A 16,208-nucleotide genomic window follows, 5' to 3' on the forward strand; every position below is an offset into this window, starting at 1 on the left:
TCAGGATAGCCCATGTCAGTGTCATTTCAGATCTGTAAACACAGCAATGGATGTTCATGAAAACCTAGATCAAATTAACCCTTGAATTATTACCTTTTTTCTTATTTGAATCAAAGTCCTCCAGCAGTCTTCAACCATTTGCAACTTGTAAACATTTAAAAAAATTCAGAGTGCAGTATGAAAAACATAAAGTTTTTGAGATCCACTAGGGAAACAGCATATGGACCCCAAAGTGTGAACAGGCTGCAGCTTGACAAAAACAGATCAATGAGTGACCTTAGAGTGCTGAAGGAGCTAAATTTCCTGAGGGAGCTTTCAGTTAAGCCATTTCCTGCCTAAAAAGTGTTTGAAATCACTGAAGGAAATCATCTGTCAGAGATAAGAGTAAACTGTAATTTTATAGAAGGGAAGCTCTCATCCTAGTTTAGAGAAGGAAGATCAGCAAAGCCAGCCTGGTCAGGAGAAGGCTCCAGGAGACCATGCAGGTTGAATAGTACTCAAGTGATCCTAAAGCTAAAGGAAGAAGTGTAGGGTTTATTACTTTTTTAAAAAAATATCTTTGTTAAGAATGATAAGTATCACAACAACTCTGCTGATCTTGTATTCTGTATTTTCACTGAAGTTCATCTCTTCATGGGGGAAAAATAAGGAATCCTTCTTGCTGAAATACAGTGTTTAGTGTGTTGTGGCAATGCCTGCAGGTAAATCTATGTGCCTAGCATTTCTAAAGTTATGTTTTCAGAAATTACATCCTAAAATCCACCTCCTTTTCATGAATTATATAAACAGATAATTTTCTTGAATTGTTTTTCTACCTATTTGCTATTTATGTTTGGGGATTCATATATGTCCTCTCTGATTAATGCATCAAAAACAAAGCAGTTATTTAAACAAAAAACAAATTCAGATTCTTCTTATGTAATTACTGACTTATGGGAACCAGTAAGTTTAAAGAAGTACCAATCTGGTAAAGTCATAAAAGGTGTTAATATCTAGTTCAAGAACTTCAATTTTTTTAGTTTTCATAAAATGCTTATTTTACTTTTTCTTATCACTGGGGGACAGATAAATAGTCATTATTTGACAAAAATTATCAAAACAATATAATATGTTCTGTTATTTGATAAAGACACAAAATCTACCACATTTTTTGCTAATGTTTTCAGAACAACTCCTGCAGTTTACTTTCACGAAGAAGTTATTGTCTCTTTTTGCAAAGAAATTTTATTTTATTTTAAATTTATTTTATTTAATGTCATTATTTTTTATCAAAAATTTGTGTGGACCATTGTACTTTATCTTGTCCTTTAAGTAATTAGGTGATATTCCAGATAAACTGATGATTCCAAAATGTTAATGAGAGGCTTTCTTTAATTTGTTTTCTGCAATTTATCCTTTGTAAATGTCAAAACTGATATAATTTTCTCACAGATGACTTTTAATATCTTCTTGCATTTCTATGTGAGCATTGTTTCTGCTTAAAGTGAAGGAAATCTTAATTGCATTTTTGTTGGAGGACGGTTTTGTTTTTAGTTTTATCAATGTTCTTAATTATTACATTTCATCAGCACAAATTAATGAATTTCTGAACACTTCTTGAGTATACTTCACTTGCAACTTTTTTTCCTCAGGTGTTTTTGTCCAAATTTTAGCCAGTTCTTTTATGTTTTCATGTTGCACTCTTTGAAATATGGAAAGGAATAGAGATTTAGATTTGTCCTTTCTGCCATGTGTATCATCATTCCACATCTAAGAACTGCAGGAGTTCCCCCTTTCCCGATCTGATGCTACAATTACTGGAGTGTGTCCTGAATCCCCAGAGTGCATCAATGAAAACAACCACATGAGAAAAGGTCAAAATTAATATCTAGCACCCCATATCTATTCTATTCCCTGTTCTCACTGCCATTCATGTCTGTTTATTAATATTCATACTAATGGAAACACTATATTTTTGACAAAGCAAGTTATTCCACGACATGAATCACATTAATACATTTTTGCTTTCTCTAAACTGTAATTGTCTTGCTTTTTAACTACCCCTTAAGTAATTCCATTTCATTCTGTTCTTGTGAAAAATTCTTTAAATAAAAGTAAAAGGAAGAAAACAAAGAGTGTTTCGCCTAGTTTAAAAAAAGTGTTATCAGAAAACTATGGGGAAAATTATTTATCTTCACTTATTAAGTGCAGATAAAGAATAGATGCTATAAACCTAATTTGTGTTTGTTTATTGTCTTAATGATGAACCTGGAAGAAAAAAAATACAGAAATCCTGTTGTCCTTAATTATATTTATAATTTTGAAACTGTGTGAATTGATTTAGTAAAATGTTGCTCTTGGTGTACTTGGATTAATTTTTCCCTGAAGACTTCATTTTCTGAGTAAGTTCTGAAAAGTTCCCTGTGAATTGGATGAGAGCAGATCACAAACGGTGACCTGGAAATTTGGAGATGCTGAGCCTCTTCCCTGTGCTGGCTGGATTTGTGTGTGCTCAGTGACACTCACAGCTGCGTTTTTTCCAGAGAGTGTTCAGACTTCCCAGTTATTGCTTGAGATCCTCCTCTTCAGAATGTGCCCTAATTGCCTATTCACTTTGGGAGGCTGAAGCTTTTTAGATCAAGCAAGGCCTAGGACTTTTAATATTGGCCTGTTTGAAGTCATTTTGTATTTCTTCCAAATATTTATGAGCCCTGTTTGTATTGGTGGTCATATCCTTTACACAGCTGAAATCCATACCAACATAAACCTTTATGGAAGCCACATTTATCTCACACAGTCCTGTGGAAAACTTCAAGTTTGTCATTTATTTTTAATTTGAAAACCACTTGAGACATAGCCAAATTTTTAGATACTTTTTTTTACCAACTTAATTTGGCAAATGCTTTTACAAACAAAATATAAATGTAAGTTACATATCTCACTGTACCATTTATCCTCTCATTTCTTCATAATTTTATTTTCTAAATAAAGCCAACATAGAATATCCCAGGAGGTTTTATTTTCTTTCTAAGTGCTTAAAGTTACTTTGGATGAGGCATACAAAGTCTCCAGATGTAGTCTGTGCGTATTAAACATTATTCAAAGATCCATTTGCTGATTCCATTCCATACCTTTAAAAATCTATGAACTTGATGAAATGAACACCCCACAATTTTTATTACACCTAAAATATAAACTATTGAATTTTTTTTCTGGCTATGTAGTTCAGGCTAGCGTCAGCAGTATAGCTGCAGGTCAAAGCTTAATCAAGTCATGTAACATGAGTAGCACCCGTTATTCTCTATGCTGCTTCAGTATATAGGTTTTCTTCATACAACAAAATTAAAGTTAGTTAATTCCACAAGTTTCAGAAATTTAGAGCTAGCTAAATGGTTGGTGGGGGAAGGAGGGTTTGGTGATTATAGTGGATGTTTCTTTTTTTCCTTTGTGATTCCACACTTACTGTAGACGCAGCAATTTCATCACATTAATGCTACTTGAAGGACATGAAGTTCAAACGTATTATTGCCTCAAATCTAGAGGCTTTGCTTCATGACTGAGGGAAACAGCGAAGATCAAGATCTCCAAAAGAATTACTGCTTTTATATATTATACCACCATTTACATTTCATGGCCTCCCAGTCATGTAGGAAATATGTAACTATTGCATATACATGTACACATTATAGAAAAGAGACTGAACTTTTTAATGGAACATATTATCAGTTCTTCCAGATGTGAAAATTCTTATACTAAGTACTAATTATACATGCATATAATATTTCAGTCATTATTTGAGGTGTTTTAACTTCATATGATCAGCCCTACAGCAACTAGGGAACCTGATTTCTCAGGCAGAATGAATCAAACAAGTTCAAGCCTCGAAAGTTATTTCCCATAAATTTTATTCTCCGTAAAAATATATATATAAATATGCACTGTGAATTCCTTATTTCTTTGTATTTCAGTTTGTTTATACAATAGTATATTCTTAATGAAAGATTTATGTCACACAACATTCTAAAAATTATTATGAGACTGCTTCAGGTTACCATGTAACTCACTACATTCTGTACTCCTTATGTCACTAATTTTTATCTTCTTTTGTCCCAGTCCACTTCTCAAAGACTGACCAACATAAATCCCCACACTTCATGTTATGGAAATATATACAGTTACAGATGACAAATTCAAATTCCAGATCACAGATCTTTATGTAGCACTTACCTTGACAAGTAATGCTGTATTCATTTATCACTTTCTGATTCTTCAGGCAGGAAATTATCAAGTTAATTCTTATTTTCAGTACTTTTGTAATTTGATTTCTAGGTTTTCAGGGTTTCATAATACTTTGTCTTCTATTTCTATACCATCAGGCTTCATTACCACTTCTTTATTATGTTTGCTAAGCATGACCTCTCTTTTAAATTATCCTGCTATATTTGAGTGCTACCTTTCCAAGTGTTCTCTTTAATCATGTGTTCAAGAGCTATTCCCTTTGCAAAGATTTATGTAAAACTCCATTCTTTTTTTTTTTTGACTGTTGTATAAAATGTATGCTTCCCTTTTCTCCTTCCTATTTTTCATAAAGACTTGATTATTAACACCCTGCTATGTTTTGTGTTGATACTCTTCCAATTCAGTAGCACAGTGACCAAGTCCCTTCCCTCCTCTTCCCTTGTCCTTTTTTATTTATACCTACCATTTGATCTTTAGAAGATGCCTTCGTTATATTTACCCTTGCAAACACAAATCACATGAAATAAACCAGTGTCACACTATAAAGTCTGTTAATCCTTGACAGGTTTCCTTTATGTTGTTCTTCCTTAATCCTGCAAATTTTACCCTCAGTATGTTCCCTCTTTTCAGGAAGCTTTGTGAAAAGAAGACCTCCTAATCTGTTCTGAATGCCAGATGAAAGAATAACAATGCTTTCCATGGTGAAGGATTGAAATTGAAAACACTCCTTCAGCAGCTTCCAACACCTCATGGGAATGCAAGCTTAAAAAAATAACACCTTTGAACAGAACTGTTATAGTAGCTGGGGAAAAACCATAACTGTAAACAGTTTAAGATGGGATTTTCACTAACTCTCATCAGTTGCTCAGTTGTGGTGATTTTGAAATTCACTACATAGTTCACAGACTCTAACAGAAACATCAAAGACAAGGTACTGCTGAATATCTGATGTATTGGGAATTTTTTTAACACCAGCACCTTCAGATACCCAGACAATGAATTAATAGGTAGCACACAGCTCACAGGATGGTTTTAATGTTTTATCTGTGAAAAATGTAACTGCAGGGGAAGTCATCTTTCACTGCTGAAAGTCAACATATGGACCACACAGGTTGCACTACAATTACACAAGCTTGCAAGAAAGAATTTAACTATGAAATATGCTAGGGACCAGAAAAGAGGGCTATAGCATCTTATCTACATACTTGGATAATTGTTTATTTGGTGTTGAGCTAAACAATTATATTCATATCTTTTCCCGATGTGTCATAAACTGTACACATACATCTTCTATGAAAATCAGTAGATTAGCATTTACTATTTTTTCTAATCACCTTCTCAGTCTTCCTGAGGAGTTCCTGTTCCTTAACCTTTGCAAAAAAACATGGTTATGACAGAATTATAAATCTCCATGCCGTGCACTATGAAACTACCACAGTCCATGCACCATTTCTAAGCACTTCACATGCTGTATGCAAGAGTCTTTCTAAAGACTTCCATGAAGAGCAGATAAAGGTGAAAATATTAACAATTCTGTTCAAAAAAAATGCAATGGGTGGAGCAGCAAAAGGGAATTCTGTCTGAAGGACTGCTAAATAGGACTTAAAAACAGGTCTCACAGGAGACACAAGTGCCACACTCAGGAGAGAGAGACATAATGTTTAAGCAGAGATCCTACTGCACCAAAAAAGAGTATATAGGGGCTTCCAGAAGCACTGCAAGAGTTTTTAGACCTTGAAAACGCAGAGGAGAATAACAGAGATTGCTGAAATTTTGCAGAGAAAGGAAGGTGGTTTGTCTATATTATTTTAAACTGTCTTTGTAAAATGAAGCAATGAAAATTTTTGGTGCTTTGTTACAATCCTGTGGTAATGCTGCATGCTAGCAAACAGCACCTTAAAATGATATCTTGGGTAGTATAAAAACACCAGAAGACTATTAGTTTTCAAATTAAATCTACTATTATTACCTACCTTTTTCTGCTTTCAATAGCATTTACTGTCAGACACAAGCATCTGGAACACAGTATATATCCCTCTGATGAGCTCAGCATGTGGTTGTGACTGGGTCATTTTCCACTTTGTTTGGTTTGGCAACAAACTAAATTATCTCCTTGAAACAAACATTTCAGCAAGGTTTTTTTATTCCGGCTTTTCTCTCAAAAGCAGTAGCAATAAAAAATCACCACAGAACATCCAGAAGCTGGACTGGTTTCAGAGAAATTAAAGATAGAGATATTCCAGAGTTATCAATAAAAAAACCCAAACCTCAACTAGGAAGAGTTTTCTTAAGTACTAATTAAGCTTTCTTACGGATTAACTTTCATTTTGAGATGTGTTACCTCTACACCAAAATATTTGCTATTATATAACTTCAGAATTAAATATCTAAATATTAAACCACAAATTGGGAAGTAAACTGTAAGATTACTATATGCCTGCATAACATTTTTCAAAATAAGTAATAATCACAGTCATGTAATTTTAAAATATCTTAATCTGCCAGTCTTTCATGTGTCAGTCCTGTCTTCCTACATTCCTTAAAAGTAGTACTAGAAACCTATAGCCAATTTATTAAAACTATACTCTTTTAACTACAAAATCGAAGTCTTAACTAAACACTTCAGCCTACTTTACATGAGCCCAATTCAATTTTAAGTTCCAAAAGATTGCTTCAACCCCACTCCCCAGGGCAAAAATAAAATCAATTAGCCTAAGGAATTGTTTAAGCCTTTAAGTAAAATTTAAATGGTGGGTTGATTCCAATATCATTGACAACTGAAATTAGAAAATTTGTGTAAATTCTGTTCGATGAAAGTTTGGTAAAGAAAGATCAACTTTCATAGCCTGTGAGTCCCTGTGGTCTAAAAAGGGACTAAAGCACAATTTCCCAACTTCAACAAAATGCAGATATACCACCACAGAAGGTGTTGCAAAAACCAACCATAATACCTCACCCTGAGCAAATCTCTGTACTAAAGCTGGATGGTTTGCAAACTAAGTAGGAAGCATGTGTTGGAGTAGACGTTTCCTATAGCACTGAGTATCAGTCCCTCTCGATCTTACTGCTGTGCACTCCAGGACTGTCCTGAGCAGCCCCAGTAATCAGTGAGGAAGGTACTGGTTGTCTATACATTTATTCAGTGTCCTTACTAAACATCCGCTTAAAGGCTGCCAAGGTGATCAATATTTGTGAGCACAGACAGGCTGTAACAAGGTCTCATAATCAGCAAACTATTCATGTGGACTTTGATTAATAAACATTGATTTAAAAAGAAGAAAAAGAAAAGTTAGAGGACTGCAGAATCTAACACACTGAAATTTAACACATATTTTCCACATATCAGATTTATTTATCTCTCTTCCCTTTTCCAGACACAAGTACAACTACAACTGCCTTCAGTCAGGTTAAGTTTGTCTCAGGACATCTAAGTTCACTTATTATTAACTGATTATTTAACTAAGGATAGACAAAATAACATATATTCGATCTGACTTGGGCCCTATGCAGTTTTTTCATTTCTTACTGCCCTGAAATTAAAAATGAGAGAGTTTACACATATTTTCCACTCATTTTAGGGTGTAGGCTGTGAATGAAATACTAAAACTTCTGTATCACTATCTCAGGAACTAAACTGAATACACATTGCTTGTTTTCTGTTTTCCTCCAGAAACATGCACTGAGGAACAGTACACCCCATGTTCTGACAAAATCAATCAACAGATCAGAGTTTTAAAAGATCTAAATTACTGTAATCACTTTGTGTCAACGTTTTGTGACTTTTTAGTCATTGGCCACTGGATGCTAAACTGTAAAATAAATTTAGATTTCAGAGGACAGTTTTGGTTGTATTCACTTTTTGTGAGTTCTTTAGATGTCCAGACGTACACCAGACGATTTTGTACTGCAATTTAAGGTATCTCCAGGAAAAAGCTGATCAGTTTAGAAAATCTCTGAAGAAGCATGCAGAAATCCACCCTCATTAAAGTCTTCATAAGGAGCCTTTTGGAATTCAACAACAGTTGAAGCTATTCAGAGCTAAAATAATGTATATTATATGATAGTGTCTAGAGAGCAGACCCACATCTGCATTCTGGACCACCCAGTTATCACTGTATGCAAGACTAGCTTTTTCATCACTGCCCTAGCTATCAGGACAATGTTCCCAAGTAAAAATCCGGCAACTAGAACCTCTATGGATGTGATTCTTTTCTACTCTTCATCTCTCTTCAAGATTTTTTTCTCTGTTATGGTACATAACTTATACATCTTTCCAGTATACACTGCTAAATATCAAGGTTGAATATGACTTAAAAAGTCTTCAAGTGGAGAAGGATTTTTCTTACTCACAACTATCCATATGCATGAAAATGCATTATTTGTTTGTCTTTCCAAAGTGCATTAATACATTTAATGAAAACTCAAATCATTACAAGTACCGTTTTCTCACAGGAAAATTAGTCCTGAGTGGACACTATCCAGTTTTCAAAACTGATTTTGGGAGATCTACAAGTCTACAGACATGCTACTGCTATATAGACATCATCAAAAGATATTTAAAATAACTACAAAAAGTATTATGTTATGTCTTGCATTCTTCCCAGGGTACATGCCCCTCATTTCACTGCCTATGCACTTCCCTCTTACACTTCAATTTGATCAGGAGACCCTTACCCAACCTTGTTTGTTTTCTGCCTTCTTTGCATGATTTCTTACACTCAGGATTTGAAAGCCCTTGTGCTCTAAGAACAATCTCCTCAAAGAGCTGCCAGCTCTGTTGTGCTCCTTTATCCCTGAGGGAAGCTTCCCATAGTGCCATCCACTTATTCCTTGAACAACCAAAAGTTCTCTCTCATAATATTCAGTCTTGACGTAATTCTTCTCCTGGCCCATACCCCTTGTGAATTCCATGAGAGTATGGTCACTGAAGCTCAGGCTGCCATCACTCTTGACATCTCTAATTCATCTGTGTTGGTAAGCAACAATCCCAACAATGTTTCTCTACTGGCTGGACTGTCTATTATCTGGATTAAGAAAGTATCCTTGACACACTCCAAGAGTTTTCTGTATTGTCTACAGCTTGCTATGTTGCTTTTGCAGCAGATGTCAGGGTGACTGAAGCCCCCCAGAAGGATCAGAACCCACAAGTATGATATTTCCTGTATTTGAAGTAAGAATGCTTTATCAACATGCTTCACTTGATTAGGCAGCCTGTAGCAAACAGCAACCATGAAGTTTCTTTTGTTAGTTCAGCCTCGAATTTTCACCCATAAGCTCTTAACCTGTCCATCACTATTTTTCAAAGTCAGTTCTGTGCAATCAATCATTTTTTTTAACATAGAAGGCAACCTCCCACCTCTCCTTCCTTGCCTGTCCCTTCCAAATAGCTTATAAGCATTGCTTTCAGCACTCAGTCGTGTGATTCAGCCCACAAAGTTTCAGTAATAGTGATCAAATCACAGGTTTCTAGTTGCACAGTGGCTTCCAATTGTTTCTGTTTGTTACTCATGCTACATTCATTGGTCTAGAGACAATTCAGTTTGGATTATTGACCATGTCATCTTTTTAGAGGAACAATTTTTCACAGGTATTTCTCCATTGGTTCCTAATATAACAGCAGCCTCTGTCTCTTTCCTGTTACTTAAAATTCTCCTTCTTTCCCAGATTAGTTTAAAACTCTCCTTATAAGTCTGGCCAGCTTGTTGACAAAGATGCTTTTGCCCCACTTGGTGAGTTGAATCCCATCAGCTCCCAACAGACACAGCTTCTCAAAATTAGATCCATGATCACAGAAGCCAAAATTTTGGATAACTAGACTGTGTCACTCCAAATAACATTACTTGAGAATCTGACTATATTAAGATGCTAGAGACATGGGAAATATCCAGGGTTTTATTAAACTAAGTAGTTCCATATTATTAGTAGAAATAAAATATATTTCTATTCATTCATTCTAAAATGAATAGAGTCATTCATCAAAAACTGTGTACAAGTAGACAAACACTTACTAAAACAAAATCACAAACTGTTTTCTTTCTTTTTCTTCAGTAAACACATATCCTGCCCCACTGAACATCGGTGTTTTATTTCTGAAATAAATTCCCTGTATATCACCCAATGTTTTCAGCTCTTTCATTTACCTTGTAAATAAGGTGTTGGCATCAGGAAATTGCCATAAAACAAACAAACAAACACAAACAAAACCCCCCAAATAAAACAACAACAAAAAAACCAAACTCCCAAAAGAAGTAAACCTGCAAGTAAATAACAGAAGCTCTTCCATTCAAAAAAGATCAGTCTCTCAGTGCACATCAAAGCGATTGTGACCCATTCTTGAAAAGATGAAAAAAATTATGAAGTAGATTAATTCTTACAACAAACAGTCTTGACTCATACTTGTTGCACCTCAGTACAAGTATTCATGCTAGGGTAATGCAAAATATCTGTCAACTGTCAACTTATAAGTATGCTTCCAAACCAGACAACATCCACACCAAAGTCAGCAACACATCCTTATTCCAATACATAATACATTTATTAGTTTCCCCTTCTTTTGCATAAATAGAGATTGGATGCAATTCAGTATTTCTGGTTTGATACAGAAATATATACTGCATCAATTAATTTTTAATGTGGCATTTACAGGTATAAATTCATATAATGACTTAAGTGAAAACTAAGGTGATAGAAATTCCACTTTCAAGTTTTATTTCTAGACCATCAACATCACAAGTTGGAAGAAACACCAGTTAGACTACTTTCTTGCAGAACTGTGGTACATTTAAAATGTAAATTCAAAAATCACTCATCACAAAAGGCGAGGGGGTGAGGGATAAGCTGAAAAGATGTCCAACTTCATTCAAAAGAGATAGCATCAGGGTCTTCTATTATACTTCACTCTCATCAGGATCTTGGGAAGTAAAGTTACACAGGTCCATTGAGAAATGCTGTTCACAAGATAATCAACTACTTTCTAGATAATTAGTAGATATTACTTGGACAGTATGATCATATCCACAAAGACACAGATTAAGGCTGGGCAGGGAATGAAGAGCAGAGACTATCTTTACCTAAACACAAGAGGGACACAACAGTGCAGGCACAGCAATCTTACATTATGGACAATCAAATGCTGCACTAGTTTCTGGGTAGAATAGGAGATTAAGTATAATTTTCTTTCCTTTTTTCTCCTTTCTCTTATTATCACTACAGTTGCATCAATTTTCATTTACTTTCCACAGCTTATAGCTGGGCACCACGCATGCCAAAGGTGACAAAATGTGGTTCAACAAGTATTACAAATATAGCAAGCAGATTTCTCTATAATTGCTAATACATTTTCTGCTTTCTTTCTTTTACCTTACATAAGAGAATAAATGTACAACTTCAATTCACCAACACATTCAAATACTGGGAAGCTACACAAGTCAGAAGCACACATTCACAGAAAGATACAAGTGTCAGCAAAGACAGAAAACTAACAGAAATGGAATGCAAATCAGTAAACTTTGATAATAAGTAGTCATGACAATGTCTCTGTTAACATCACTAGTGTTACATCAGTTTTCACTGTCTGTAGACTCTTGGCAATTTCACAGGGTGCTATTTCCAAGCTGACCTTCTTCACCAAGTCAAATGGAAACAAATACTCAGTATGAAATATGAAGAGACTCTGGAAAGGACTCTGGCTAATTTATTGCCCTAGCATATATTCTTTTATCAGCTACAACCAGCAGAGTTTTTTCATGCCAGCATACTTTTAGTTTTATTTTGTGTGTATTCTTCTTCACTCTGGAATTTATGAAGACTGCTCAATTTTAATTTGACCTTACACTAAAATCTAAGACCTAACTTAAAGTTCCAAAAATAAACAGATCAGTCATGGAACAGGTACACGGGACACTTCAACCTCATTTTCTATGTGTTGGTTTGTGTTTTTCCTTTTAGTTACACTTGCAAATGAGCCTATGTGAATACAAACATTAATAGATTGGGAGCTGCCAGACAACTTTCTGTCTTAGCAATAGCCATCAGAGGTGATTGTACCCCTATCTACCAGGTGTCAGAAGACTGGAAAACAATATAATATCACCCGACTATGTGTTGTGATTCTCTTTTCCCAAAGTATGATGATCTGAGTATTTGTGGTTTTAACGACCAGCATTTTAGGAAGCAATGAATGCTTTATAAGGACAAGCGACTGAGCAGCAGTGTAAAACTCTGCATCTATTTACAGAGACAGAAACAACTGGATGAACTGCTATGATCAGTGTTGGGGAGGAGAAATATTTTTTTACTCTTTTGGATTTTGTTTGCCTTTTGCCACCCCTAAAGCCACAAATTTTGTTTATTTCTCAGTCCTAGCTCCCAGTTACACTGCTAGAATAGCAAGAGGCCAAAATCAGATTAGCATCCAAACGCAATAGTTGCTGTATGAACACACAGACAACACAATTTAACAAAGGTGTACCTCTCCAAGACAGAAGAAGCACAAATAAATGAGCAAAAGGAAAATAATTATTTCTTTTCTGAAAAAAGCAATTAAACTTTCCTAACACCTCAGAACAGTTTGAAAGACGTGCAGATGGAGCCAACACTATTCTGCCTGAAATGTGCATTAAATGGACTTGCTACAATAGAGGATTGATTTGTTTGTGGACAATGTCATTCCAATTTCCATGAAAGGCTTTTGGATCTCAAATGCCTTCTGCCCAGCCAGCACAAAGAACAGACAAGGGCATTCTCCCTTATCTGAACCTGATTTCTTAAGTCTCACTGAAAGTTAATGGTATTTTGTGTTTACACAACATTAGCAAAATGGCTACTGCACTATTACCATTTTCAAGATCCTGCACTTTTGGAAACAGGTAAAATATCAAAATATTTTACATCTATGTTTAGTTATGCCCACAAAAATGGAAATGTAAAGATAATTTGTTGAAAAAAATTTCTCACAAGTAGAAAAAAATTATACTCAAAAGTATTTTCTGCAAACAGTATTTTGGGAGTTGGCCATAACAACCCTGTCTGTGAAGAGAAAAAGAGCTCGCCAATGGGAAAAGAAGGTAAGGATTAAGGAGATATTGATACTTTGTTTTTCTTAGTGTACCTCCATTAATGCTAGGACTGGGGGTCATATTAGTGAGTAGCAAGTCAGTACAGGTAGACTTTTACTCCAGCATTATCCAGCCTGGCTCCAGGGCCAAAATTCCTCAGGGTACTAACTTCAAGAATTATGGACAGCCTTAAACTCGCGAGACATCACAGTCAATATGCATGGGTGGAAAGGGGAAAATGTATATACACATTGGGCCGAATACTATAGTTAGAAATTATTTCAACAGAGAACAGACAGAAAGGCTTCAGAAATGATGTACTTCAGTGGCACTTAATCCACTACCACAATATTAGATACAGAGCTTCCTGGTGACAGCTGCTGCTTAGCAACAACCCTGCTATCTCCCCTGCTACCAGGGGAAGAGTAGTGGCATGCTAGGAATACAACTCAGAAAACAATATTCCTTGTCTTGTTTAGAACAACTACATTCTCAGAAGACCACACAAGGCTAAATTTACTTGAGTTTGTGTTTGAGTAAAAGAGAATGCATGCCTGTGTGTTAATTCTAACATACGTACCTGCCTCCTACATAGCAGGAGTACCACCATTTGGAAACCCATTTAGTACTGCATCAGGTAATATATGAACGGAAAAGAAACCAGTGTAAAAAATCCCTGTCTTGTTGTCTACTTGCCCTCCCTCTTTGCCTGTCTTAAAGAGGATGTGATGTTTGCTTTTGACTAGCCATCGCAAACACCACCTCATTACAATAATCTTTTAAGTGGAAGCTATCTCACATCAACCTTGGCGAACTCTGCCAGCACCTAATTTGCTCCCATAGGTGTGTGTTCGACTTACTGGAGTACTCTATTTCTTTTTCCTGTGCTCTGGAGAGTGTTTCATTCCCAAAGCCTCTGTCACAAGGCTCTGTGACTCATCCAGACTGAGTGCTGGAGAGTTTACTCTCCAGTAACAATGGAGGCAAAGAAATTAATCAATATCTAGATCTTTTCCATTTCCTTCGTCCCTAGGTCCCTTACCTCATGAGAAGTGGCTACAATTTTTAGCTATTTTTTACCAATGCACTGGGCAATACTAAGGCACTCAAGTCTAAGTTAGGAAACTTATTAACACCTACTTGGCCATTAAGCACCAAACGGTCCCTTGCTAACTCATGGACTTTTAGCAAAATAAAGTATGACCTTTAATAGTGTGATAGTTTAAATTTTTATCAAAGTAAACTAATGACAAAGACAGAACTCTAGTATTTCCTTTGTTCCCCCCCCCCTTCCATTCCAGACTAGGAAAAGAAAACTGAACTTCCTGATATGTAAAATGAAAGGATACTTGCATGTCACACTTCAAGACTTCAGCTGCTTCTACAAGGACCAGGAAGGGTAACTTTCTTCCCATCTTCTACTGTTAAAATTGTCATGTTTACTTATTCAAGTGAGTAGGGGAGGATTGGAGAAAGCAGTCCCCATCTTCTTATGAAGCATAGATGAAGGACCAAGAAATGACATGCAGATGCTCTGATATATGAATAAGTCTGAGGCATAAGACTGGTAGTAACACCTCTCACACTGTCCTGCTCAACGAGAGCCTGATCAATAGCTTTGGGGTCAGGTAGGAATTTTTCTCCAGCTTAAACCTTATTCAGCCAAAGCCATTGAGATTTTCCAATTTTCATAGAATCATAGAATCATAGAATGGTCTGGGTTGGAAGGGACTTTAAAGATCATCCATCACGTTCCAACCCTCCTACCAAGAACAGGAACACCTTCCGCCAGACCCAGTTGCTCAAAGTCCCATCCATCCTGGTCTTGAACACTTCCAGAGCTGGTGAGCCTCTGGACAACTTGTTCCAGTGCCTCACCACCCTCACCATGAAGAATTTCTTCCTAATATCTAATCTAAATCTACACTCCTTCAGTTTAAGGCAATTCAGCTTGTCCTATCATTATCCATCCTTGTGAAAAGCCCATCTCCAGCCTTCTTGTAAGCCTCTTTCACTGAAAAGTCATGCTGGAGCTTTCCAATACTTTTACTTGGGTCTATCTCATTTAACACATTTCTTACTCTTCCTGACACTGATAACATGTCTGTCCTTCCCCTGCTCCATCTGTGGTCAAAAACACTTAGTCTTCTGAAATGCTCTGAAGCAACCTAATGGAGCTTCATGCTTGCCTGGTTGCTTTAGATCAACAAAATACATCTCTAAGTGGGTAAATTGCAGGTTTTTTGTCATCAGCAGGGAGACGCATTTACAACTGCTAAATACTGTTAACTCTCCCTGGGAGTGAAATTTTCTGCACCAGATGGAATAAACTGAAAAATGTAAAAAAATAACCAGAAGACATGTGCTGAGCAAGCGGTAAATAGAAGATGCCAAGCTATCTAGGAGGGTGGATACATGTCATTGAGAGCACTATCATTTTGAAGTAGTAGCAGCAAAACATGAAATTTGGCTTATAACTCAGCCATCTGTATCAAAAAAATAGCAGTAAGGCTAGCAGGAAGTAAATATTCCTTTATTTTTCTGTCAGGAAAGCAAATTCTGGAAAGCACTCAATTCAACACACAGTTCAATAAAGCTGCTTCTTACCAAATAATGTCAAAAGAATATAGCTCTTAAAAGATGTTCACCAGGCAAGAGACATTTTTTCAAGACAGTGTTTAGGTCTGAATATTTTCTAAATCACATAGAGGGTCACAACATCGCCAGCCAGTCGAAGGAGGGGATTGTCCTGCTCTGCTCTGCACTGGTGCGGCCTCACTTTGAATATTGTGTGCAGTTTTGGGCACCATGGTATAACAAAGATATTAAGCTATTAGAAAGTGTCCAAAGGACAGCAACGAAGATGGTGAAGGGCCTTGAGGGGAGGGCCTTATGTGGAGCAGCTGAGGTCACTTGGTTTGTTCAGCCTGGAGA

Source organism: Manacus candei, unplaced genomic scaffold (genome assembly GCF_025592945.1).
Source record: "Manacus candei isolate 608988 ecotype Guabito, Panama unplaced genomic scaffold, ASM2559294v1 h1tg000049l, whole genome shotgun sequence".
NCBI lineage: Eukaryota > Metazoa > Chordata > Aves > Passeriformes > Pipridae > Manacus > Manacus candei.